This window comes from Streptopelia decaocto (assembly GCF_964273445.1).
Source record: "Streptopelia decaocto genome assembly, chromosome: 2".
In the NCBI taxonomy this organism is placed as follows: domain Eukaryota; kingdom Metazoa; phylum Chordata; class Aves; order Columbiformes; family Columbidae; genus Streptopelia; species Streptopelia decaocto.
This window is the reverse complement of record NC_138655.1, coordinates 20,491,809-20,516,366: the sequence shown is the minus strand read 5'-3', so window position 1 is coordinate 20,516,366 and position 24,558 is coordinate 20,491,809. Positions and strand designations below refer to the sequence as shown.

General features: G+C 39.2%; 1 protein-coding gene across 2 annotated transcripts in view; it reads left to right on the top strand.

Moving 5' to 3' along the window:
• Positions 1 to 24,558, top strand: part of ZFPM2 (zinc finger protein, FOG family member 2) — a 311,201-nt gene that overhangs the window by 276,019 nt on the left and 10,624 nt on the right. The gene's annotated exons all lie outside the window — the stretch shown is intronic.

The window sequence follows — 24,558 nt, the reverse complement described above, 5'->3', positions numbered from 1 at the left end:
ATGGACATTTTTATAATAAAAGAGCAGTGAGGCCCTATTCTGCAGAGTTGATTTTCATCAGTTCTGGGAGTGAAGGCTCTTCCTTTAACTGCCTGTGATGTGGCATTCGGCAAGCCAAACTCTGAATCGGAACAGAAAGAAAAATCCCTCCTGCTCTTCTTTTCCTGCTACCCACTACTGCTCAGCTTGATATATTTTTCACACGTAAAGGTAAATATCTCCTAATGCTGATGTCACTTGATTTTTAGGGTAAAATCTGAACTTAGTTTGGACACAGTAAACACAGAAAATCACCATTATGAACACTGATGCCTTTCCTTCAGGCCTCTGACAATCAGCCCAGCTATCTATCACACTCATTTCTATGGTGTGTTAGTTCCAGTGGACAGTCATTTTGACTTGATGTCATGATATTCACACCTAGGTGAGAGAAGACCTTTTGATGTAATATTTCTTCCTGAAGCTGTGCAACTGTCAGGCTTTGTTACAGTTACATAGAGCATAGCTAAAATTTCCATCTATAATTCCTTGGATAATGATAGGTTAGTTTGACAAAAACAGGCTTTTGATATGTATGTCTATTAGTAAAACAAAGCATTTTCCCATTCTTTGATGTGCCTTTTGGCAACATGAATTTGTTGCTTTTCCCATGGCTAGAGACAGTATGTATCTCTTTTTTAAAAATTATTTTTACCTAGACATTTGAATATTTGCAAAATCAGGTTTGTGCAACAATAAACACTGTGTTTCCTTGCAAATTAGGGGTCTCAAATAGATTCATGTAGTCAGAAAAGGAGCTCATATTTTTCTTCATCCTACTTTTCCCACACTAGATATGGTAAGGACAGTTGGAATTTTACAGGTATGAAAAGAAAGAGTAAATAGCTATGTTCAGCATTTCCAATATTTGCCACAGATGAAAGATATTAAAAATTTATCATATAATTTTTATACTTTGATCTATTATTTCTAAGAAACAAGTTTTAGGGAATATACCAGAAACTTGCTGTTACCACCAATCCAGAGTACTGGTGAAAAACGTGCCAAAGGACTTACCTCCAAAAGGTCTAATATACACACTGGTACTTGCTTTGTGTTCATCTAATACATTAAGCCCACATTTAGTAAACTTTCTTGCGTTTATCTCTTATTCTGTCTAACGGAGAGAGTTCTTGAATTACCATCATGTTTGGCAAATCAGGTGGTCAAGCCACGTAGTGGAGACAGAAGCAATAAGGTTCAGAGAGCTCTGGAAAAAGAAATTAAGTTATTAACCTCAAAACTCAAATATCTTACCAAGGATGGTGTAATGCTTAAGAGAGAACATAATTTTGTTGGTAACTTTCCCTTCTCCAAAGTTGTAGCCAAGCAAAGCAGAAGAGACAGCAGGTCTTCTCCTCTGAGCACTGGCATGGTGGTGTCGTCTTGGAAAGCCAAGCTGGGAGAAGAACAGTCATCTGTGACATGGAGAGTCTGGCACGTTTCAGGTGCCATTAATCCACCGGCATGTGCTCCAGCTGCTGCAGTGGCTGGAAGGGGCTCACCTGTTGCAAAGAGATCATCTACCCAGTAACTTAGGGAGCTGGAAAAGAATGAGCAGATGTGTCAGCAGGAGCTGGCACCACATTAAGAAACAAATCAGGACCAGAGGTTTCTTACAACTCTTTTGGCTACAGGCTCAGGCCTCTAGGAAGGGCTGACACTTCATGCAGTCTGAAGCGTTCTCAGAGATTTATTTTGATTGACACAGAAATTCTGCTGGTAGCCTAGCAGGTTGTTCAAATGGAAATTGTGTGAAGAATTTCTAGTAGAAAACTTTGGTGAGTAAAATAGTATTAAATGTTCATTCTTCACTCTTTTGTGGTTACCTAGAAAATCACTGAGCATTTTCAAGTAGCTGCCCAAGTGCAGAAAATGTGCATTGGGTTTATGGTTAGCTGAAAAGTCCTTTGTATGTTTGAAGGTGTATATATCATAGCCATCTAATCTTATAAATTATGTGTATGCTCATATTGTGAAGCCTTTGACCATTAGTATGATCATATAGCTTAATTCATGGCAACATTATTACAGGTGTGACATGCTATTTCCTTTTGTATACTGTGAAAGTAAGAAGTACCAAACAGCTCTTTTTCAGTGACAATATACAGCTTTATCTGAGCCCCAAAGGCAACCACTCAACTGTATGAGTCTACATTTCTAATTTAAAGACATGTAAAGATCTTTTGCTAGAGATCACAAAAGCCTATACAGTGTTTAGAACAAGGCAGGAGCTGTCAGTTTGCCATACATGAAAGCTCAGGGCACCCAGATCTCAAGTACTGCGTGCAGCTCTGATCTCCACAGCCGAAGAAGGGCAGCTGGAGTGATCGCGGGAGCAGCTATCTGATGGCAATAGACAACAAATCTGAGACTCCTCCACTTGGTGAAGAGAAAGCTGAGGGGGAAATATGATACAGGCTTACAAAATCTCAAAGCTGGTGGATAAAGTGAATGAAGAACTGTTATTTCTTAAATCCTGCAGTGCCAGAGGAAACTGGGAGAAGAACAATTTACAACAGATTATCACAGCGGGGAGTTAACTTTTGTGAACTTGATGCCACAGGAGCCTGTGAATGCAGAGAGCATCAGCAGGTCCAGAAAGAGACTGGACAAATTCATGGACAGCAGATGTGTAAATGGTGCTACGAGGATGTACCCACTAACGTTACTGATCCATGTGCATGCTTGGGAACTCTAAGGGGAATGAAAGGCTGCAGGAGGCCAAGTTTTCATGTTCTTACTAAGTAACATAGCCTGTTGCCACTCTGGAGACAAAGTCTGAACTAGAGAGCCCAACTCTGTTCCAGCAGGGTACTTCTTGTGTTTCTAAAGCAGATGCAGTAGCACAATGACTACAAGAGAAGTTATTTCCCTATCAACAGTATGAGACAGTAGGAGTGCTTCTGAGTCATGGTTTTTGCCAGAACTATTGGCAAAGGAGACCCGTTAAAGACATTTGTAAGTCAGGATAATAAGTAGAATTGTGTTTTGTTCTTACAAGTAAAATACCAGTATCAATTCAGATTTTAAGAGGTGTAAAGACAATTTTCATCTTACTGTCATTTGACCTTCCAGTTAGACTATTTAATATTATCAGATTTTGATGGTAAATGAGAAAAATATATGTTTTCTTCAGCAAGGTTAGAATGCCAAGCATAAAGATAGGCACCCAGACAGGGTGGACAGAGATAGAAAAGCCAACCAAATGTTCTAATTATCATAAATATCAATATGATATTCTTTAGAGTTAGGTTGCTAGCCAGAGGATCTTTCTGCAGCAAACTGATCACTGCCATATTTCTACAGCCTTTCCTTCGTCACTTGCATTTTGATGGCACCTATATCATGTTAAAACTGGCATATATCCTTTTAGTAGGCACAATTCCACCCTAACAGATGGCCATAATGATAGACATGCCAAAGAACCAGTATGTGTATCAAGTTTGATTATTAGGGATGATATTCCTATCCAAGAACATTTGAGTGGCATTCTGTACCGATCGTCTGAACCTATTGCTGTGGGTTGGAACAAATGCCGTTTCACTAAAGTCAAGGGATGTGCTTACTACAAAACAGGAAGATCAGAACTATGTAATTTAAGGTCTTGGTAAAATGGAAGTAAAGACCACTGCCTCTGGATTGCTCACTGCAGGCTAGCAGGAATCAGTCCTGAAGTAAATTCATTAACTTTAGCTGGGTATCTAATGGCATAATTTAGTGTTTCTGGTGGTTTTAATTGTTGCTTTACAAATGACATTGTAGCCGGCCAGCATAGATCCTACTGCACCACAGACAGTGCAAAAATCTGCTGAAAGGAGACCTGAATCAGAAGAAACTTGGTCCAATATGCAAAGGTCCACGAAAGCTGAATTGCCCATCTCCTAGCAGTGACTCCTGTTGTCACAAGGTGCGTTGCGCTGTGCCACAGTGCAAAACGGACACATTTCTCATAAGAAAGAACCCATTTTAAAATAGAAGACAGTTTAATGACAGCAGAAATATTTTAGCTGGTTTAAACTGAAATTAGTATGTTGTGAAAAAATTATATTATCAAGGTCCCCAGTCTTATTTGTGCCAGAGGCAAATATGAATCACAGGTGTCAAAAAAGGCATCTAGTATTCACATGTTTTCCCTCTGAAAGAAATCACCGTGCTGCATACAGAAAATCCTAAAATGTGAAGTCTAGTTAAACTAGAATTTCTGTTAAATATTTACTTATATCTAGTGGCATTAAGTTTATTTTTAGTTGGTGATGAATAAGATTTTCATTTTTTTTTCTTTGACATACATTTTTACCACAGCACTTCTGAGGCATCAGGATTTCTTTCTTTCATACTTCTTTATTGTACTTGTGTTTTGTATTTTAAATACAGAAGGAAAAGAATCGAAGGCTTCAACTAGGTGGAATTCACAGAGTTTGTAAAGTGGGAGTTTGTAATTTATTTTCCATTTGAAATCAAAACATGTAAACTTTCCTACAGATGTCCATCCATTATTTCTGTTGGTTTATCTGAGATCACAGTGGTACAGCAAAACTAGACATTTATTTGACTTGTGCAGTGGAGATATAAATGCATTTTTTTAAATCAGATAATAATGATTTAGCATTTCGTACTCAAAGTCATCAATGCACTTCACAATGCATTGTGAATGCATTAAACTATAAATTACACTTGTGGAGTCTATATGGTATGTTGATTGAGGTTAGCAGATTGTTCCCCTAAATTTTCACTTGCTGGCAGGTGTATAAAGGCACCAGGTAACCTGAGCAATACTGTCCTGTATAAGCTAGCAGTCCAGAGGCATGAGCTCTGGTGAACACATTTAAGAAGTGTCATTTGCAAATTGTGTAAAAAATGTTGCACAAAAACGGTTCCAAAATCTTTTTTCTAATTATTACAAACACAAGCCTTTCAGAAGTCTTTAGAATTAAGATATGTTCAGGGGGATTTTATTTCTTTTGCGTTTTTCTTCCTCAGAATAATTTCTATTATTTTTTTTCTTGATTAGTAAGAGGGACACAGTTCAATAAGAGGATTGAAATAACTTAGAGATCGGGTTACTTTGGCAGTGGCAGACTGAAATTGAACTTCACCGCTCTAGCCTGTGCCTTTTGCAGAGGGAAATAAAACCTGGAAGAGTAATGGTTCAAATTGCTACTTTTACCATGATTTTACTCTAAGGACTGAGGGCCATGGTAGAACATACTGATGTGCATGATGGGCTCAGTCAGTGCCCTCAGCTGGTCTGTCTGCCCTGTGTCCTGAGGGGATGCATCACTAGAGAGGAGCTTGCATCCCTAATTCTTTCTTGGCTTGGCCAAGACCCTTCTTTTTTAGGGGATTTTTTTAGGTTTTTTTTTTCAGAGCAGCTTAGATTTTTATCATGTCGGTTTCTCTTAAGTATTTTCTTCAGTGTTACCCTCCTTAATGCTCAATGGTTACCTGTAGGTGCACTGATTTTGTTATGAGGAACCAATGCTGAAACTAGGCAAGAGACAAGCTATTGCATTTTCCAGCACCAAATCTTAAACAGTGAAATACAACTTTAGGAATAGTAGTAGGTGTTACGAGGCAGATTTTTAAAAAGGTACTATTCTGCCAAAAGATTCACAGAATGATTGTTGATGATAGATGGATTTTTTCACTATATTGAATTTTCAAATACAAGATCAGTTAAATAAAAGCTAGGTCAATCAGATAATGTAGCTGATAAGCAATGCTTCTTGTTTAATGGTAATTCTTTAAGACCAATACTCTCAGTCAGGCATCGTTTTTCATCTATTGGAAGTGTTATAGTTAGAAATGTCACTGATAGATAAGTACTCAGTATCTTTGCACATTTTTAAGATCAACACATCCACTTCCCATGTCTTTACAAAGTTAATTCTGTGCTCTGTGTCTCCTTGTGAAATTACAATTTACATTTTGATTCACCATAAAATTCAGTTCAAACTTTTCCTACTATTTCATTCTAGAGATCCGGCTGCTTTTATTTAACAGATTGTCCTTTGATCTCAAGGAGACAATTGCTGTTTTACTCCTTTAATGAAGCTTCTATTATTATAGGCAAAATGAATATTAGACCAAATGGTAGTAGAAGTCCCAGAGGGAAACATGCTGCTCTGTCTGGATCTTGGAAAAGCAGAATAATTCATTTTAGTCAGTGATTATATTCAACAAACCCATAGTCCCTGTTCTTATTTTATTTACTCTCCTTTTTTTTCCCTCACTGTTATGGGACAGTATTTATGTTCATGAGATTCCAGGTACTAGTCATAATTCATTTTCCTTTGTTGGGTGACACACTGGACAGCTCTTAAAGAGTTCCTGAGAAGAGATCAGCTCACAAACGAGGCAGGAGTGAAACAGGACACTTTTTTAATACTTTTAAGCAGCTGATACCCATTTCTTAACTGGCCTCTCACAGACATCAGTTGGGATCATGTTCCTGTGCTTTTTGCACCCTTATTTCCTAGAAGGTAGGAGGGATGTGATTTGAAAGTGACATTTCAGAGAGGAAATGGAGAAGGGATGGGAAGACATGGAGAATGGAAAGGAACAGAAGATAGAGGTACGTGAAGTTAAAAATTAGTTAAACACTTGAGAAAGAAGGGGTGGGGAGAATGCATGTGACATGAATTTTAGCAGAATACACACAGTCTCCCTTCCTTAATATGACACAGATGTATGTGGCCACAAACCAGCAGATTTATTAATAGCTTTGGTAATTTTTTTGTTCTCTTTATTATTTTTCCACCTATGGTATCTACTGTGGACACAGACACAACTCCAGGAACAGTGTCCCTGGTTGCACCACACTGCACCACACTGCTGAGCTGAAGGTTTAATTTGGAAGTATCTTTGGGAATTATGTCATTCTGTAGAAAAATGAATACGCTGCAACGGAGGACACATTGTAAGGACATTCCAAGGTCTGTTACTGTTTACTGCTAGATGTCATCATGGAAAAAAGGCTGCTCAAAAAGAGGGCATAGTTTGACTAGAGCAATGGCAAGTATCTCAATACAAGTTGATCTGATGACCAGAAAGATACTGGTACTTAAGCAGGTGTGCAAATGTGAGCAGCTTCACCCACATGATTTCTGATCCTGTTCTACATCCAAATACAGAAGCAACACAAAAGACAAGGAAAGGGGAACTTCTGAATCAGTACTAAGGAGTGGGAAAAACATGATACTTATTGCTTTTAAAATTACTAAGCAAAACTGAACAATCTTGGAATATGCAACACTTCTGAAAGTTAAATCCTTTGTAAAGAGAATTCATAACCCTGGCAATCAAATGTGGCCATGACTAATGACAATATGGGCCACCCAAACTGCTTCTCTTCTGAATTCAACATGGATTCTGATACGGGTAAAATAACATGCAAACATTTGGCACCTGTAAACAGAGCAGATAAATATTTTGTCAATTTTTAGTACAAGGTATCCTTTTTTTTTTTATTATTTTTGGTAGGATAAAAAAGAATTCTATTTCCTTTTCTGCTGTGTTTCTTGTAAAGTTATGCTAGAGAGCTAATGGGACCAATGAACAACGATTTGAAGTGATGAGCTGTCCCATGCCTGTTTACAAGTCAGGATTTCATTTTACATAGAGTTCTCTATAGTGACTTTTTAAAATTTAAATTAGAAACATGGCCAGCAATGCATGCAAAATGTTCATTCATTGTAGTAAACTACAAAAATATTGCTTTTATGCAATGAGAATGCCATTGTAGAATTTTAAAAGGCATAGAAATAAAAGACTCCGGATTGGAGTGATTTAAACAAACTCACTAGGATATAGTAGATGATTAAAATACAATCTATAATTACATTACACTGGTATCAGGTAAGGATAAAAGCCTATAAATACACTGGGGTCAGGGTAAGCATAAAAAATGAAACAGTTATTTGAATAATCTGAGATCAAGTTGCAGTAATTAAAAATGAATGTATTATTCAAATGAAGGAATTAGGTTACAACACTCCTCATATGAAAATATTATTGTGACAGACTGAAATAAGTTGGAAGCGATTTTGATAAAAAATTGGGGCAAGAAATATAATGATTTACATTGGGGAAAAAGTAGACAATCTATGCGGATGAGAGTATTTGCAACTTCTCCTTCAAATCCCTCATCAAAACTCATACCTTTCAGCTGGCCTTTGAGAATTATTTGCTACCCCTACCCTCTTCCTGGACTTCACTCTCCCAGATATATAGATCAATCCATTAAAAATTAAAAGTGCTCTAGCTAAGGATTCTACATGCACTCACAAAGGAATTAATGGGATCTGCACCCACTAGCAGGCATATTGTTTAATCTACCCCACACATTGCTGTTTATCCATTTTTATTGCCATTACCCAGGTCATTCCTGTCATTTATCTCCTTTCTTGTTATCCCTTGTCAGTTTGGAGGCCAAAGTCACATCAGACTGCACAAAATGGTGTTATTCGTGTAAATAGTTGATGGCTACTTGCAGATTAAGCACTTATTATTATAAATAAAGGTTTTAGAAATCTGACCTTTCCATGGCAAACTCCTTGGGGCAGGAATTTGTCTGGAGGTGTCTTGAATAAGTAAACCAGAGAGATTTAATTATTAATAATCATTAATAATGAAAGAATCTGAAAGCAACTTGGTATTTTTTTCAGGTAATAGCTTTCATATCCCTTATATTAATTATCTTTTACAAATGTGCTTTGAGAGCCAGCTGTGAGAGGCTCTTTGCCATTGCCCATAGCAGAAGGGTCAAGAGCTGCTCTGCAGGTGCAGATATGCCCACCAGCACACCCGGTCGAAATTCTCCCAGGTAAGCAAATGAGAGCACATTAGAAGTCAGAGCAAGATCAGGAGTAGCTTTCTTCATTTTTGCCCAGTGGCTGCTGCATGAAATTCTCCTCAAACCTTTCTAGCATCTGCAAAAGTCTATTGAGCAGATCATTTAGCTCACTTTAAAATATGCCCAGCTATGCCCTCTTAAATCCTCACTTGATCCTTTTACCATCGCAAAGTATATTTAAGCCTCTCAGTCTTAGCGGTACAATTCTTCATACTTCTGTTCTAGTCTCTTTTGTCTTCCCCTCAAAATACTGTGTTTGCTTTGCCTCAAAAAGTGGTTGTTTGTCCACTTTATATCTTTTCTCCTGCAACAACTCACACTTTTCCCAAAGGGCTGTTCATGCTAGACCTTCCTTTTGGTATTGCCAGCTCTCTTCTTTAAATTCCTAGTCAAATATAATATTATCTTGGCACACTTCCATCTCCAGAGAACTGGATGTATCTATTAGATATAGATCAGATATCTAAGCTAACATTTAAAAGGCATGCAATTATACATAGTGGACTTCAGCTATCTGCACAGTCAACTCAGCTAACAATACCATGCATAGGTAAATGCACAACAAAATAAAATGTTAATTCAGATTCAGAGAGATGACTCGTGTAGAAGTTCCCTGCACTGGTAATTGAAGGATGCAAGGCACAGTATTTCATATATAGTTTGTGCATCTCCGGTAGTGTCAGTACGTAATGTATCCAGACCAGCCACAGTGTACCTGTGGAACAAACTCTTCAACTTTAAAAATAACTATCCGTTTAGCTGAATATCATCCCAGCAAACTGATCACAGTGAAGTCTTGAGAGAATTCTTGTAATGGCCAGTAAGTCAGATATTTGCACGTGTATACATACACTACAGTGTATGTGTTACCTGACTGGCATATAGATTAACAATAATCAGTTAATACTTTATCAGTTTGTATTTAATGAAAACTGAGAATGTGGAGTGTAGTACAGGGCTGAAAGCAGCGAGTAAAGAAAATGAGAAAAGAGAATTAATCAGGAAGAAAATACCAAATGAGAACCCCCTAGCTAAAAAGACTTAAACATACAATAAGAAGCTATACTGAAAGGCATTTTATACTGTCATGTCAAGCAGTATCTCCTGGGACTGGGGAAATAGGTCTAAACTGTCTCTTCTACACATGGGCAATATTTTCCATTATGAAGATAGACACTAAATCCCGTTTCCACTTCCAGGGCACAGAAAACATTGATTTTTCCGGTGTCTTAATAAAGAAGTATAAGGACACGTTTTTTGAGATAGGATAGTACAGGATCATCTTCTCAGAACCGGGAAAGCACACGCTAAGGGAAAGAGCAATGGAGCATTTTAGTGATTCTGAGTTGCAGATGCAGATGGTTGTCCACGTGAGCACTAACTTTTAGCAGAACAAAAAGACACGAGACAGTGAAGCATCTCCAGCAGGTCGTGGATACTGTGAGGTTCACTGCTTGTAAACTGGCTAGCGTTCAAGAGACCATGTTTTGGTCTGAGTTATACGTAGGTTAGGCAATGATGAACTGCATTTGTCCATGGTGCCAGATTGCATTTTGTTTCCATGTCCCAGAAAGAACCCAAGCTGTTCATTATACTTGGTCCTGGTTAAAAAGGAGGAGAGGTAGTAGATAACATTTAGTGTCCGATAGGACTGGTCAGGGAAGTGTAGACATGGGTTAGTCAGTGTGTGCGGGGAGGTTGATCATGAGAACAGCCTCAGCAGCTGGGCAGATTCCCCAGCGGACTGCGAGAACTGATAGGCAATTACTGCCAGTTCTTCCGTTCTGCTTCGTAAAAATCTTCTATTCCCAGGAGCATCCCAAACATTTAATAAAACTTTTTCTTTAATCTCTGTGACCTCTTTACTTAGAGCAGCCTCACACCATTCCTCTTAAGATTTTGTGCAGTTCTAAGAAGGGGCCAGCTGGGACACAGGTTCATGGCAGCAGAGCAGGGCTGGCAGAATTTCACCTCGGTGTGTAATCCCGGCTGCTCCAAAAGCCAGATAGTTCTTCTGGGATCACGGCATGCTTGCCATCGGATTTCTTCATTAGTCTCATGAGACAGAGATAAGCGTTCAAAGGTTTCCACAAACTTTTAACGTCACGATTCCCACGTGTTTCAGTGGGAGTCACGCGTCCTGAAATGCTGTTTTTGCTCAGCAACAGAAATATTATGAAGTGGCTGGTGTTGGATAATTTCCAGTCTTGGCTGTATCATCTCCCAGTCCAGTTTTGCAGTAGAATGATTTAAGCAGAAATAAGGGCCCGCTTGGTTGTAGGTAAGCAAAGGTTATTTTGATGAACATCTGATAGGCAAGGGTGGAGAAACTTAACCTGGAGTTGTTTTGGGTGCCTGGTTCAAGGAGCACCGTGGCTGTGCATTTGGGGAGACAGCCCAGAGGAGAGGGGGCACGCTCGGGGCGCCGCCACACTGACACACAGCGCGATAGCAGTAGGTTGAATGTGCTCCAAAATTCACTTTCATAAGAACTTCAGCATCCACCATAGTCTGCCCAGCAGTGGTTGTGGCAACAAATACATTTGTGCAGGTGTGCTACAGACAGCATGCTTTTGTTTTTCTGGAAGTTTTTGCTTGACCGGAGCGGCCCAGAGAGGCCACCAGGGCATGGGGGGTGCTGCAGTGCTGATCTGCAAGACAGCAAGCAGGGGAATGCCCTCTTGGGCTATTTTAAGAGCACAGGGGGGTGATATTTGGGAGAACATAAATCTTCCCTAAATATCTCCTTAAATGAGCTGACAGAATTTTAAAAGATATTGTTTGTTTTGCACAGCAATCCAGCAGTTTATTTAAATCTCCTTCGTTACCGTCGGTGTGCACGTGGCCCGTCGGTCCCCGCGAGGGGGGGACCCCCACCCCGCGCGACCGCGGGCCCTCACCATCCCCCTCCCACGCACTCCGTCGCGGGAGCGAAACCATCTCGCCCTGTCGCGACAGCAAAGGCAGCGTGGCGACGGTCAGGGAAAGCGGCAGGCACGAGTGGGCCGCGTGGAGAGGCTTTAATCAAACTTCCCGACACCTCCCGGCTTTATCAGCCCCGGTGGCGCGATGTGCAGCCTTGTGTAAAATTAAATAAATAACGGCGCCGCCCCCCGCCCAGCCCCCCCGCCTCCTCCCCGCGGCGGGGCGGCAGCGCCATCTGCCGGCGGCGGGCGGCGCGGGCGGTGCGCAGGCTGTGCCGGGGCGCGCCCGCCGGGGGGCGCTGCGGGGCGGGGCGGGGCCGGGGGAGCGGAGGGTTCGGGGTTCGCGGCCGCCCTGCCTTGGCGCTGTTCCCAGCTTCACCCACCGGGCGTGAAGGAAAACATTAAAATGGCGCAGAATGGGCTCATGAATTGGTTAATCCTGTGCGGCCGTTGGGGGCTGCGTGCTGACTTGGACCATTTCCTTAAATTCGCCTCCTACATGTAAAGATGTGCAATGGGTAGTGCAAGGCGTATGGGTGAAAAGTGTTCCTCTAGTATGAAATCTGTCCTCTTTTCTCCTAACGCCGCTACTGTATCACTCATATGTTTGGGTATGTTTTATTTGCATAGATAACATTGCAATTTTTATGGAACTTGAAAAATACAAAATGAGGTTCTGGATATTCCAAGTAATATTTCAATGGTAAATTCCTTTCACATCACCTTTGTGAAGTAACCACCAGAAATTACAAATTCCTGCTTAGTCTCTTCAAGTCTTTTTTGATTCTTTCTTTTGTTTGTTTGCGACAATGTTTTTAAAAATAGTAATTGTAACATGTCTTTAAAACTCTAACTCTTCTAACTTTGTAACATTATTCAGCATTATCATGCTAAGGGTGCCATACTTCCAAGTTCTTTGTGTACTTCTTAATTTATATGATGACTTTTAACTACACAGGTTTTAAAGGTGCTTTTCATCATCATGATGTTTTAGTGTTTAACAATTTTTCTTTTCTTTACAACACTAAAAAAAATCCCTACATTTTAATGTGTGTTTTCTATACCCAAGCACGGTGTTGTTTACTTCCCCCTCTATTTCACTCCTGTTTGTATCCTGTCCCAGTTCTGTTCCCTCAAGGCCATTGAGTCCAACTGAGTATATGTAATTATATACATGTAAAGTTCCTTTAGTTTACAAGCATAATTGTCTTGAGTGGAATGTATCTTAACCAAGTCTATAGGTCCCAACCTGTCTTGAGGTTTGATTTCTTTTTTAATTATCAGGAATAAAATTCTGCAGGCAACACTAATAGTGACAAAGCATCAGACAAAGGCACCATGAGGTAGAGAAAGATTATCACCGAAGGAAATGGGACTGCTTCTGTGAGCGTGGGTCATCCCTTAATTTCTTGCATTTCAGTACAATTAACATGTCAACAATCAATTAATAGGAGGAATCTTCCTTTTTATTTTAAGTTCCCATTTTTATCACCATGATGACCTAAAATGTTTTCCATACACATGAAAAGCTTCACTTCAGCAAAATAGATAATTTTATTCTGAATTTGGAAAGTCAATGAGGAATCAAGTTGCATTTAAAGCATCTGTGCATTTTGTACAGAAATTTCTGAAGAGGTAAACTAATTGTAGGTCTGTGGTCACAGCCTTGTGTTTAGAACAGTGGGTGCTGAGAGCGCAGCTTGCGCAAATATTTGGACGAATGTATTGTACTAAATTCTGGTGTGATTCTCTGTTAAATTCAATTTTTAATGCAGACACATCTTGAGGGGTGGCCATTCTCTACACGGTATTAACTCCTCTTTTTTCTTTCCCTCATACTTGTATATTTTAGGCATTTAACAAAGTGGTTCTTCTTTTGAGGTGCATCAGCTTTAAAGAATCTGAATTGGTTAATTCTGAACTTTGTCTAAACTCTACAACCTTTCTCAAGACGAAGGTTGTCAATGGCTATATGTATATATATAATAGCTACGTGTCAATAGCATATATATTCAGTTAATTTCAGAAAGTCTCTCAACAAGATAGGCAAAATGCTCTCAAGGGCGACCCTGTAGAGGTCCATGGGGTCTGCAGAATCCCTCGGAACCCAGCAGACTCCCCCCTGGAGAGCCAGCAGGCTATAACTGGCTCCCCATTGAAGCAGCTGTAGGAAATGAATGCCTAAGAAAGGAAGGTAATGAAAACTGACAAGTTGAAAAGAAATTGAGAGTTTAATCTGCAAAGTTGTGCTTGAGGGGGCTTCCATCATGATATTCCCATGGAGCAGCAAAAAGAGAAAAAAATTAAGAAACTGCAGAGTATGATGAACTTACATAATTTTTTCTTGCACCAGGCGGTATTTATTAATTTCTTTTCTGCCACTTTACAGCACCTCTTTGCCTCTCAACAAGAGAAAATGAAGTATACAAAACCTGGCAATCATAATAACGTGTGAAATGCTCACAGATTATTTATAAGCATGCGAATTATGTAGTTCTTGGAGATTCTCTCCCTTCTGCTCCTGCTTGGTGATGAAGAATGGTATTTTAATAGGCAGATGGTAAAGACAATTACAGTTTGGGGCTCAGCTGGGAGTTACATCAGTTTATTGCAAATTATTAGTTGATAAATGCTTTTGTTTACAAGCAAAGTCTTAAGCAGCTTTGTAATCAGTTTATCAGCTGCAGCCTGAATTTTGACAGCTTGCCTTTGGGTATTCAGTCACTCCTTTCCTGGCCATTTAGAAATCATGCTGACCAGGCAGGCAGAATGGCAGCTCCTCTGTGCACCTGTGTGATGCTTGGGAAACTCGTATTTCTTTTTAAGCATCTTTTGAAATAAATCATCAAGTACAGAATCCTCTTTAATTGCTAATCCATGTTAGTGTGTACAGCAACAGTCTTAACCATTTGCTCATTCATAATCTTTATTTCGGTTGTGACAAGAAGTAGCTCCATCTTGCTGTTACCATTACAGGATTTGCTTTCTGCTGTTAACACTCTCTCCTATTAGATGAACTAAATGGCAGACTGGCAGTGGTTTACAATGCTTGTTTAACTCGGATATTGTGTATAGCTTGGAAGGTAGAAATGCTTTTGATCGTCATGGGTTCTCAGTCCTTCTTATTCTGGCTGCTGCAAAAGGCAGAACTATAATACCTGAGTTTTAACACATCTGGAGGAAACCTGTGGGTTTGGTGTGGGTTTTGTGGGTGGGTGGTGGTGGGTTTTTTTTATTTAATGAGATACTTTTTAAGTTGAAAAGACTGGGGTAGATGGTTGTTGTAGCTTCTATGACATTTACATTTTAGAACATATTAAGCACACAAATCTACTTTTAATGCCTTTTACTTAGTTGTTTAGTGAGAGAGCCACTGATTTGTCAGACGGGCTTGTTTCCACTGCAGCCAATGTGAAATTTTCTAATGCCTTAAGTGGAAGGAAGAGTTTTTTAAATCAAGAAGTGCTACTTTGCTTCCATGGTTGTTATAGCTGAGGTAAATGAGTTCCTGAACTTCAACCTGTGAGCTGAACGTTAATATGAGGAAAGGTCCAAGATAACTAGCAACAATAGAAACTCTTTTCTCAGGGTTATAGTGCACACAGCTAACTGCTCCAGCTTCTCTTCATTATAAAAGGTGGCTTTTGTTTCACCCACAGCCTTGAGCTTCTTCTGGAGCATGGCCCCTGTATTGAATAAGCAACCAAGTCTCATAGCCAATATTTGTTTCTTACTTTGGTTTTACCATTCTAACTTCCCCGTTTGTCCTTCTATTTAATGTGTTTATTTCCTTTACAAATACAGCCTATCAATCCAGCTCCGTCTTCCTCCCGCTCAGGTACCTTTGCCATTCACTCTATATTTGCCCAGGGGCAAGAAATGAGCCCTACAGTAGCAGGTGCAAGACAGCAGAAAATCCATTGATAAGATGGAGCATACTCTGCTTTCTCTGTAAGAAAGAGGTGCCATTAAAGCGTATCTATTGTCTCTTTTAATCGCCTTCTTTTTTCATTCGCTCCAGTCTCACAAAATAACTCTGAAAAGACAATCCACAAGCATGATTGTGTTTGTAAGGCTACAAGAAGGTCACCTTACAGCTGTGCTGTTAGGGATGCAGGGACTGTAGGAATGTGCGTATCCAAAGCCCCGCTTCATAGTAGTTGCTTTCAGCAGTCCGTTTCATCTCTCTCTGAAACCTGGTGCATCCACAAAAGGTGGGGGAAGCAGCGGGGTTCTCCTGGGAATGTCTCTTGGGAAGCTCTTTGGAGAGTGCCCATTCACTGATGCTCTAGAAAGTGGAAGGGTAGATGAGTGCTGCGGCAGTAAGTCCTCGCTCCTTTGGTGCGAGGTGATGGGAGGGCAACGTGGGCAATGTCGGCAAGGGTTTATCAGTTTTTTTCAAGCTGTTTATCATTTCCTTTCTGAAGGATTAGTAAATTCTGAAATAACACTCGAGTGACACGCAATTCAAATGTAAAAAAGGTGTAGCACTCTATTCAAAACAAGAACTTGGAAAGAAAAAATAAAAAGGACAAAATCACTAAACTTGTGAAAGAACTCCTTCAACTTCTTGTTTGAGTTTATGCTGAATTACGGAAATATTACAGGTTTAGCATTTATGGCAGGCTTTCGTTTCCACCACGGAGCAGCAGACTTAACTTCTTGTGATGTGGGAGGATATTACAGTTTCCAGCTTCATTCCATAAGTATTGCCATTTGTGCCAAACATTTAATAGTTTTACGCCTTGGACTGTCGTCCACCAGGAACTGATATCACCTAAGACTTTTTAGAGCCATCTAATAGAAAGATATGTATTCACTGTGATTAGCCCAGGATTTGAATGAGGGTCCCAGAAGAGGTATATAAGCCTCTTAAATGCATAGAACTTCTAAGGATATGGGTTTAACTGTCTCCCCCTGTGGTAAATAAGCTGTGACAGCTCTATCAGGGGGGGAAATGGCAAATAAAATTACCACATTATTGTCCTGTGAATATTTTGTGAGCACTAATCTACTTTGCCTCTTTACCTAATAGAACTCTGTTGAGTGTTATACCCAAACATTTAATTGGAGCAAACAAATAGAAATCCACAGGCTAACAAAAAAGGCAGACAACGGTGGAAAAATAAGAGGTCAAATCTAAGTGTTTATTATACTCCTTGTTGTTCAGAAGTACTGTGCTTCATTTGGGGTTCGGCTGATGAAGCTTTTTGCAGAATTAATGTGAGAGCTGCTGCAATAGGGCCGGTGCTGTTGGCAGTGGTCGTGCTGCAGCGAGGGAAGACCTGCCCCTCACACTGACACAGAGGTTTGGGAGTCCCCTCCCCTGGGACTCGCAAGTTCCTTTAATATCTGTCTTTGTATCAACCGTGTAACACCCAACAGTTTTAACTATAAAATCATCTCTTCAGATAAAAACACACTCAGCTGTCAGCATATTACTAAGCTGAAGTCAGGCCCAAAGCTCGGCTTGACTCAGGTGCAGGAATAAGCTGTATTCTGAAGGAGCATTTTCTTCCCTGTTTCTGGTCAGACATTTTATATCTCAAAATGCAAGGATTTTACAGTTTCCTTCTTCGGTTTGGCTAGTGCCTTTAAGCAGAGTGTTCTTCTTTTGTTCTGAAGAATGTCATCATTGCAATTCCTTTATTTTGCAGTTTGTTCAGTGAGTTAAAAATGAAGCAGGCTTTATATTTTATGCAGACTAAAAAGGTAGTAGTTAATGTGGCAACTGAACTGGTTTGTCCACTGCATTGGTCTAATTTTATAGAGTATAATAGATGTTACATTTTCTGCAGTCATTACACTGCGGGCTTACAGTATGCAGTGGTTTAGTTAAAATTAAAGGTCAAGTAACTTTTGGCAATCTCCTTTGATCAGTAAACACGGAAAAATGATAGAAGATGCTAGGAAATCATCTCATTAATCTTAATGTAGCACTAAAACTATTTTTTGTGAGAGTTTGAGAAGTCTGAATTTGCAGGGGTAATCTTTGAGACACTTCACAGAGAGATGGTTGGAACCCTGGCATTAAAATACATGAATGGCAAAAATGCTATGCCAAGTATATATTTTGTCTACGCATGTGAAAAATGCGAATAATTATTTAGCAACTGGAAAGACTGTTCACAAAATGCTGTTGATTTATTGCCGTATATACCATAGATCCATATCACTTATTTTTACATTATTTTATTCAAAAACTTGTATGAACCATGAGTTAGCATGTTGTAGAATACTGAAAAGGCATTAATCAACCTAAATAAACAAGTACATAGATCTATCTAACAACTATGAAGTAGTTAATACATTTTTAGCAATTTTATTATAGAAAAAAGGTCTAAAAGAGTAGTGCTTAATTATCTGGACTCCTCTGTGCTGGGCTCTCTTTTGATTGTATTAATGAAGCAGCTGGCCCATTGTTTCTCTTTAATTCCTCTATTGTTTTAAGAATATGTCACAGCTCTTTATTCTTTTATCAGGTGCTGTGCAGGAGGATCCACACAATACCTCATATTCCTACTGTATTTGCCAATGCACAAAGAAACCTCCAAAGCATTTTTCAAAGAAGGGGCACACATAATTTATAAGTTCTGTTCCTTGTACCACTCTACTGTCAAAAATTTCAACAGTATTGGATTTGAATTAATTATAATTTTTTATTAAACAATGTGTCTACATATAGATATACGTACTTTGTTCATGTCAAAAATCAGAGATCTGCCCAGTAACTTGTGCTGCACCGAAATGGCATTCATTGTGCTGAGTCGTCACAACCCCATGGGTGAGAAGCAGGAGGAAGCCAAATATGAAGATCCTGTGCTATTGTGATGTGCAGATTCTCCTTAAATGCTTAACCTGTGCAACAAAGGACGGAAGATAATAAATTAACTCCAACCCCCATTACCATTACCAAAAAGCATCGTTTTTTACGAATTGGAAGATTTCATTGGGAAAGGAAGGTTTAATTCAGTTGATGGTGCCTGGAAGTCGCTAAGAGTAACAGTCTGTTGTTTAAATAAATTCCGATAGTCTTTTGGCCCGTCTTGCAAAAAGATGTGTGACAGGAAATGGGCCGTTATGTTCTTGCAGAACACAATCAAATCCAGTAAGCACAAATTTTACCACACTAAAGTAGTACTCCTGAATTAACTGGCAATTAAAATTGGTTTAAATGGAAATTGCCATTGATTCCCTAAATTTCTATGAAATATGTATGCCATTTCTGGGTCAAAAAATGAGACTCAAATTATTCAGCAAAGAAAACTGACTAATACTTAAGATACAAAAACTAAGATTGCCCCTGAATATGTGTTTGTAATATTGTTATGCTTCCTCATCTAAGAAAAAGCAGCCACACTTCCTTCCATGTAACAGCTGTACTCAATGGAAATGTTTTTAGCTACTTGTCTTCTTAAGTCACTTTTCCTTAAAACAACCGCATGAATCAACAAGCTTTATGGTTCAATCTATTTTGAAGCTCTTTTCTCCCAGCGGAGCTGGTAGGGGGGTCTGTCCTTAAATTTGGTGATTTTTGGATTTTTTTTTTCAAATGTGACCCACAGTCTGAAATGACCCCAAATGTTCACTCCTTAAGGTCTGCAAAAAATAAGTGGGAAAAAAAGGCAGCCCACTGTCGGAAGACTCACTGTGCTGGGGTCTGTGTCTTCCCTGAGAATCAGAACATGTGAAGGGTCATGACTTTACTTAAATCTTCAGAGACAATTGCTGATTCCAAATATGGTAAATGGTGTTGCTTTGTTTAAGGAAAATGTAGAGGGGAAAAAAGAAGGACTGGTTAAAAAAAAAAGTTTCTCATGTATTTTAGATGCCTGTCCTACATAAAATAAAGTTTTGTATTAGCATATATATCTATCACCACAGTACTCCTTATTTTGAATACCAAAGATAGAATGTTACTGCATCTAAATACAATTTAATTGGTTCAATTTACTATAGATTTTTTATACTAAGTGGGGTTCCATATCTTGATGAGCCCAGATGTAGCTGTGCTTGTGGTTTACAGCATCCCATTGCTTGCATTTTATTATTTTTACAAAGCAAATGTCTATCAATCATAGAGATAAATTAGAAAAAATCGTGCAAACATGACACATCGCTAAGATTCTTTCCAGCATGATGTGTAATTATTAACCTGATTTTTGGTATTGAAAAGAGCCATGTATTACAGATAGCATGGATGGAGTTAAATGCTTTTATATTAGATACATTTTGCTTATACAGTATTCTATAGGTATGGCCATACAATATAATTGAAGCTTTGTCAGCTCTGTAGCCTAGCAACAGATAATACTGTTAGGTTCCTGAATTGCTCCTGGTTGACAAGTAAGGGAGTATTTTTGTGTTTATCATGTTTGCTAATGATGGGATCCTTTCCAAAAGGCTTGTCTTAATCTTAATTAGAGTTTATCAGCAGAGGTCTGCATGACATTGTGCAGACACTGATTTCATAAATAATAAAAAGTGCAAGTGAAAAATTTGGCAGGAGAAGAAGATATTTAAGACCACTGATTCTTGTAAGAGCAGCATGAATTTCCAAAATGTAATCAAGTTTGAACTGTGACTCTATTCTTTATTATCGAAACTCGCAGTACACTCCACTGCAGTTTTGACAGCAATTATGAGTATGATTTATAAGCTTCCTGTTAGGAACCAGATCTGTTTGCACAAGAATCTTGATCATAAACATTACAAAGAACAGTAAGTCCACAGTTTTTCAGGGACATCAGGACCTTACTTTTTCCTTTGCATAGAAAGTATTTTTTTGTTGTTGGGTTTTGTTTGTTGGGTTTGGGTTTTATTTATTTATTTAAGGGTGTTGGGTTTTCTCAAGCAGTAAAAATGTTTGCAGTGAAAGATGCAGACAAAGAAGAGAATCGTGAAACAACCTTTCCATTTGACAGAAACTCTGAAGGTATCAGCTGCTTCAGTGCCTGATGTTTGATAAAGAACTCATGCCAATGCAATTGGAATGTGATTTTTTTGCTCTAGTTTGCACAGCATGATATTCTTTAACTTCCCCAACTTTCTGTGATTAAGTCAGCATTTCTAATTCCTTGCAATGTGAACTAGAAAAAGAATTCAAATAACTACATAGTGTTTATGGACATTTTTATTATCCTCTTCTGCTTGACACGTGTGTATTATATAGCACATAAATTTCTGGTTTAACCATAGACATAAAACAACACATTGCAGGCTCAAAAAGCCTATTTTCAATTTCACAGAGTCAGAACTAGCTGCGTAGAGAAAACAGCTTTCCAATGTCACAAAGCCATGTTGTACTTCCAAGACTTCCCTTCTGCACTGGAACAAGAGTAAGACTTTTCTTATCCTGCCATGTAAAACCAGTAAGACCCTTTTCAATATAAATGGGTGACCAGTCTGCTCATCACAGGTGAGAGGAGAGCCAAAATCCTCAGCCTACCATTTCCTTGCCTTCTAACCAAATAGCATAAGCATGCCTTCATTTCTGAGGCACTGTCAGTCACTCATCCCTCTTAGAGCTTATTCTTCCTTTCTCTTTTGTTGGTCTCTTCTCCCAGGTAGCAAGTGATAGGACAAGAGGAAATGGCCTCAACTTGTGCCAGGGGAGGTTTAGATTGGATATTAGGAAAAAAAGTCTTCACAGAAAGGTTGTCAGGCACTGGAACAGGCTGCCCAGGGAAGTGGTGGAGCCACCATCCCTGGAGGTGTTGAAAAGGTGTTTAGACGAGGTTCTTAGGGACATGGTTTAGTGCTAGAGTTAGGTTAGGTTATGGTTGGACTCAATGACCCTGAGGGTCTCTTCCAACCAAAATTATTCTATCATTCTCTTCTTCTAATGACTGAGTCTCTCTTAGGACTGAGAAACTTGGCCTGGTAAAGCTTTGTTAGAACCATTTCACCCTTATAAGTTTTTTCTGACAAAAGGAACAGTTGGTTAAAAAATTTCTAGCCAGCTTATTGAGAACTTCATCTCATATAAAAGACAGGCCTTCATGTTTCCTTATGAAATCTTCATGTCTTTGCAAATATTTCAAGCAAACATCTTCATATTTCCTTCTCCATTACCACCTGTACTTAGCAAAGACTATTTAGAGACATTCTTATTATCCTTTTGAAAATCTGTCGTTAACACTGCCCTTTGCTTTATGAAAAGCTGTTGTGCTCTTGAGAAATTGCTGTCAGTTGTGTCTTAGGTTGTAGAAATGTTTGTGGGAAGCAAGAATTTTTTTCCTATTTTGTAACACCATCTGTAAAGAAGCCCTGATCCCTGACAAGAGTGTCTAGACAGCATAATAATTCCTATGATGGTTATGGTTGGAACTTTCTATCAGATTTGAAAGCCTCTGCCAGGTTCTCTTCACTCTGTTTTCCTGGCTGTGCAGTAGAAGGCTGAAGAAGACTTCTCTTCCACTGTTGTCCTGCTGTGCATGAAAGCCAGAATGATTGCATTCACTGCATTCAGGGAAGTAAAGTTGTTTGAATCTTTCAAAACAGCAGCTATTTCCTTACCCTGTGCAAGCACAGAAAGAGACGAGAGGGAACTGGACTCTGTCCCATCCCGGTGGGTGAACAGTGTTGCAGAGGTGGGATAGCTGCATTCCCAGTAGCCTGAGGAAGCATCTGGGGATTTAACATGATGTCGTCTACTGATGAAAACATGGACATATATGTCACAGTCACTTAAATGCCTCATCTTCTATAGAGTGGGATGAAAGGAAACAAACAAAAAAAAAGTAGCATGATTCTTGGATCTGAATCCTGGTGTGCTGAAAGTTTGTATTTGAATGCAGGAGTGGATTAAACTTCTGTATTTCTCATTTCCTTTAGGAAGCCAAGCTAGGGCTTGTTTCCTTCCAAAGCTGTCACCCATCCTGCTGGGCTATGCTGGCCGTAGGTGCGAGCGGCTTCGGGAGCGGGGTGGAGAAGGCAGCCCAGGTCACTGCCTGCCTCAGTTGTCCCAGCTCGGTCTGCGCTGAACGCGAGTCAACAACCCCGAGGAGCTCTCGCACCAGCACACTGAGTCAGCGCTTGAGCTGATCCAGACTGATTGCAGCAGGAGACCCAGTAATCAACTACACTTCCCCCCGCACCAAGGGTACAGCATGTCAAGATGTTTGCTGGGATAAAGTCGTTTTGTTCTTCTGCAGTGTTTCATTTTTTATTTTACTACGAAATCCAGTGAATAATACAGTCTAGGAAGAGCTCCTATATTAAAATATAGCAAAACATGCTGGTTAATACACTTCCTGTGTATAAATAAAATAGAAGTGCATGTTAATAATGGAAACCCTGTTCCTCCCAGAAAATGAACTGTGGTGTTTCCAGTAAGAGTACCTGGTGTCAGGCTCTCAGGCATGTGTGCCATGTATTTTTATCTATGAGACTAATTAAGTATGCTTTAGGAATGTAGCCTATTTCTTTTGGGCAGGTTTTATACCAGTTGAACTCTGAAGGCTTCTGTATGTTTACTCCTGACTTACATCAGGCAATAAGTCAGACTGTACTTTTCAAATGTTTGAATTCCTGCTTGGCTATTAGGATTCTGCATTTGTAGACATTTGTGGCACTATCTTCACATTTCATCTTCTTATTCTTCAGAGGAAATTACTCAGATTTGCACCATTTCATGCTGTAATTTTGGAGGGTAGTAAACCTTGGTGTGCTTTGGTCCCACCACAGTAAATTGTTTGTAAACTTTGGAGCCACCTTCAACCGCTGTATTAGTGAAGGGTGAATACAAAGGCACTTTTCTGCTTTGAAACTTTTACACCACTTTGAGGTCTGGAAGCTTAGCTTTATTTTTCCACTGAAACACATTGTCACTGATGCTGTTTTGTTTGCTCATCTTTGAAAGCTAATAGACTGGTTTAATTAATTGTCCAAGATTTCTCTAAAACAATGTCCTAATTCTTCCATTTAGCTGTGGCATATCATACACTGTTGTTATCTCCTCTACCAGATTTTTGCAACAAGTTGTTTTAAAACTATAATCTCTTTGAGGGGAAAAAAATGAAGTGCAGTTGAAAAAGCAGTTATGCCGAAAGATAAACACAGCAATATTACTTATCAAAACGAGTACAGTTTTTGCTTGCCTAATGAATACAACATATAGCTTTTTCTATATATACAAAACCTGAGGAAAAAAAAAGCTTTATAACATATAAAGTATGCAACATTATTTCAGGCATAACTGTATTGGATATGTATCTAGGCCTGAGAGTGTAGATAACACAATATAAGTGCTTTGCCTGTCTAAACATGTTAAATAAATGAACATTCACTATCGCATTCAAATACATTAGTAGATGTACTCGCATAGTTAATTTTCTTTTTAATGCACTACACGTGACATTTGCAGCACAGAGCTATAGTGTATCTTACCGTTTGATGAAAGTTCTTCCACCTCCCCCCCCTTTCAAACAAACCTTTATTTGAATAAGCCTTTATGAAACAGATCTTTGGCATATCTTCTTTTCAGGAAGTTCAGTCAGTGTAAGCAGAGATAAAGCAGTCATGTTACGAAGAATATTACATAAGGGAAGATTTTTTAGAGAAAGAGGGTGGCAAACGTAAGGGAGGGGAAGAACACCCTTAAGAGGAAATCTGATTTCTTTCTTGCAGCTGTTCGGTTTTATTGTGCTGTGATTTGGTATTCAAAATCGAACAAACTTGGAGTTCTGAAAAAATACATAGGAAGTGTGGTGAAAAGTAATGGTGAGAAAAATGCCA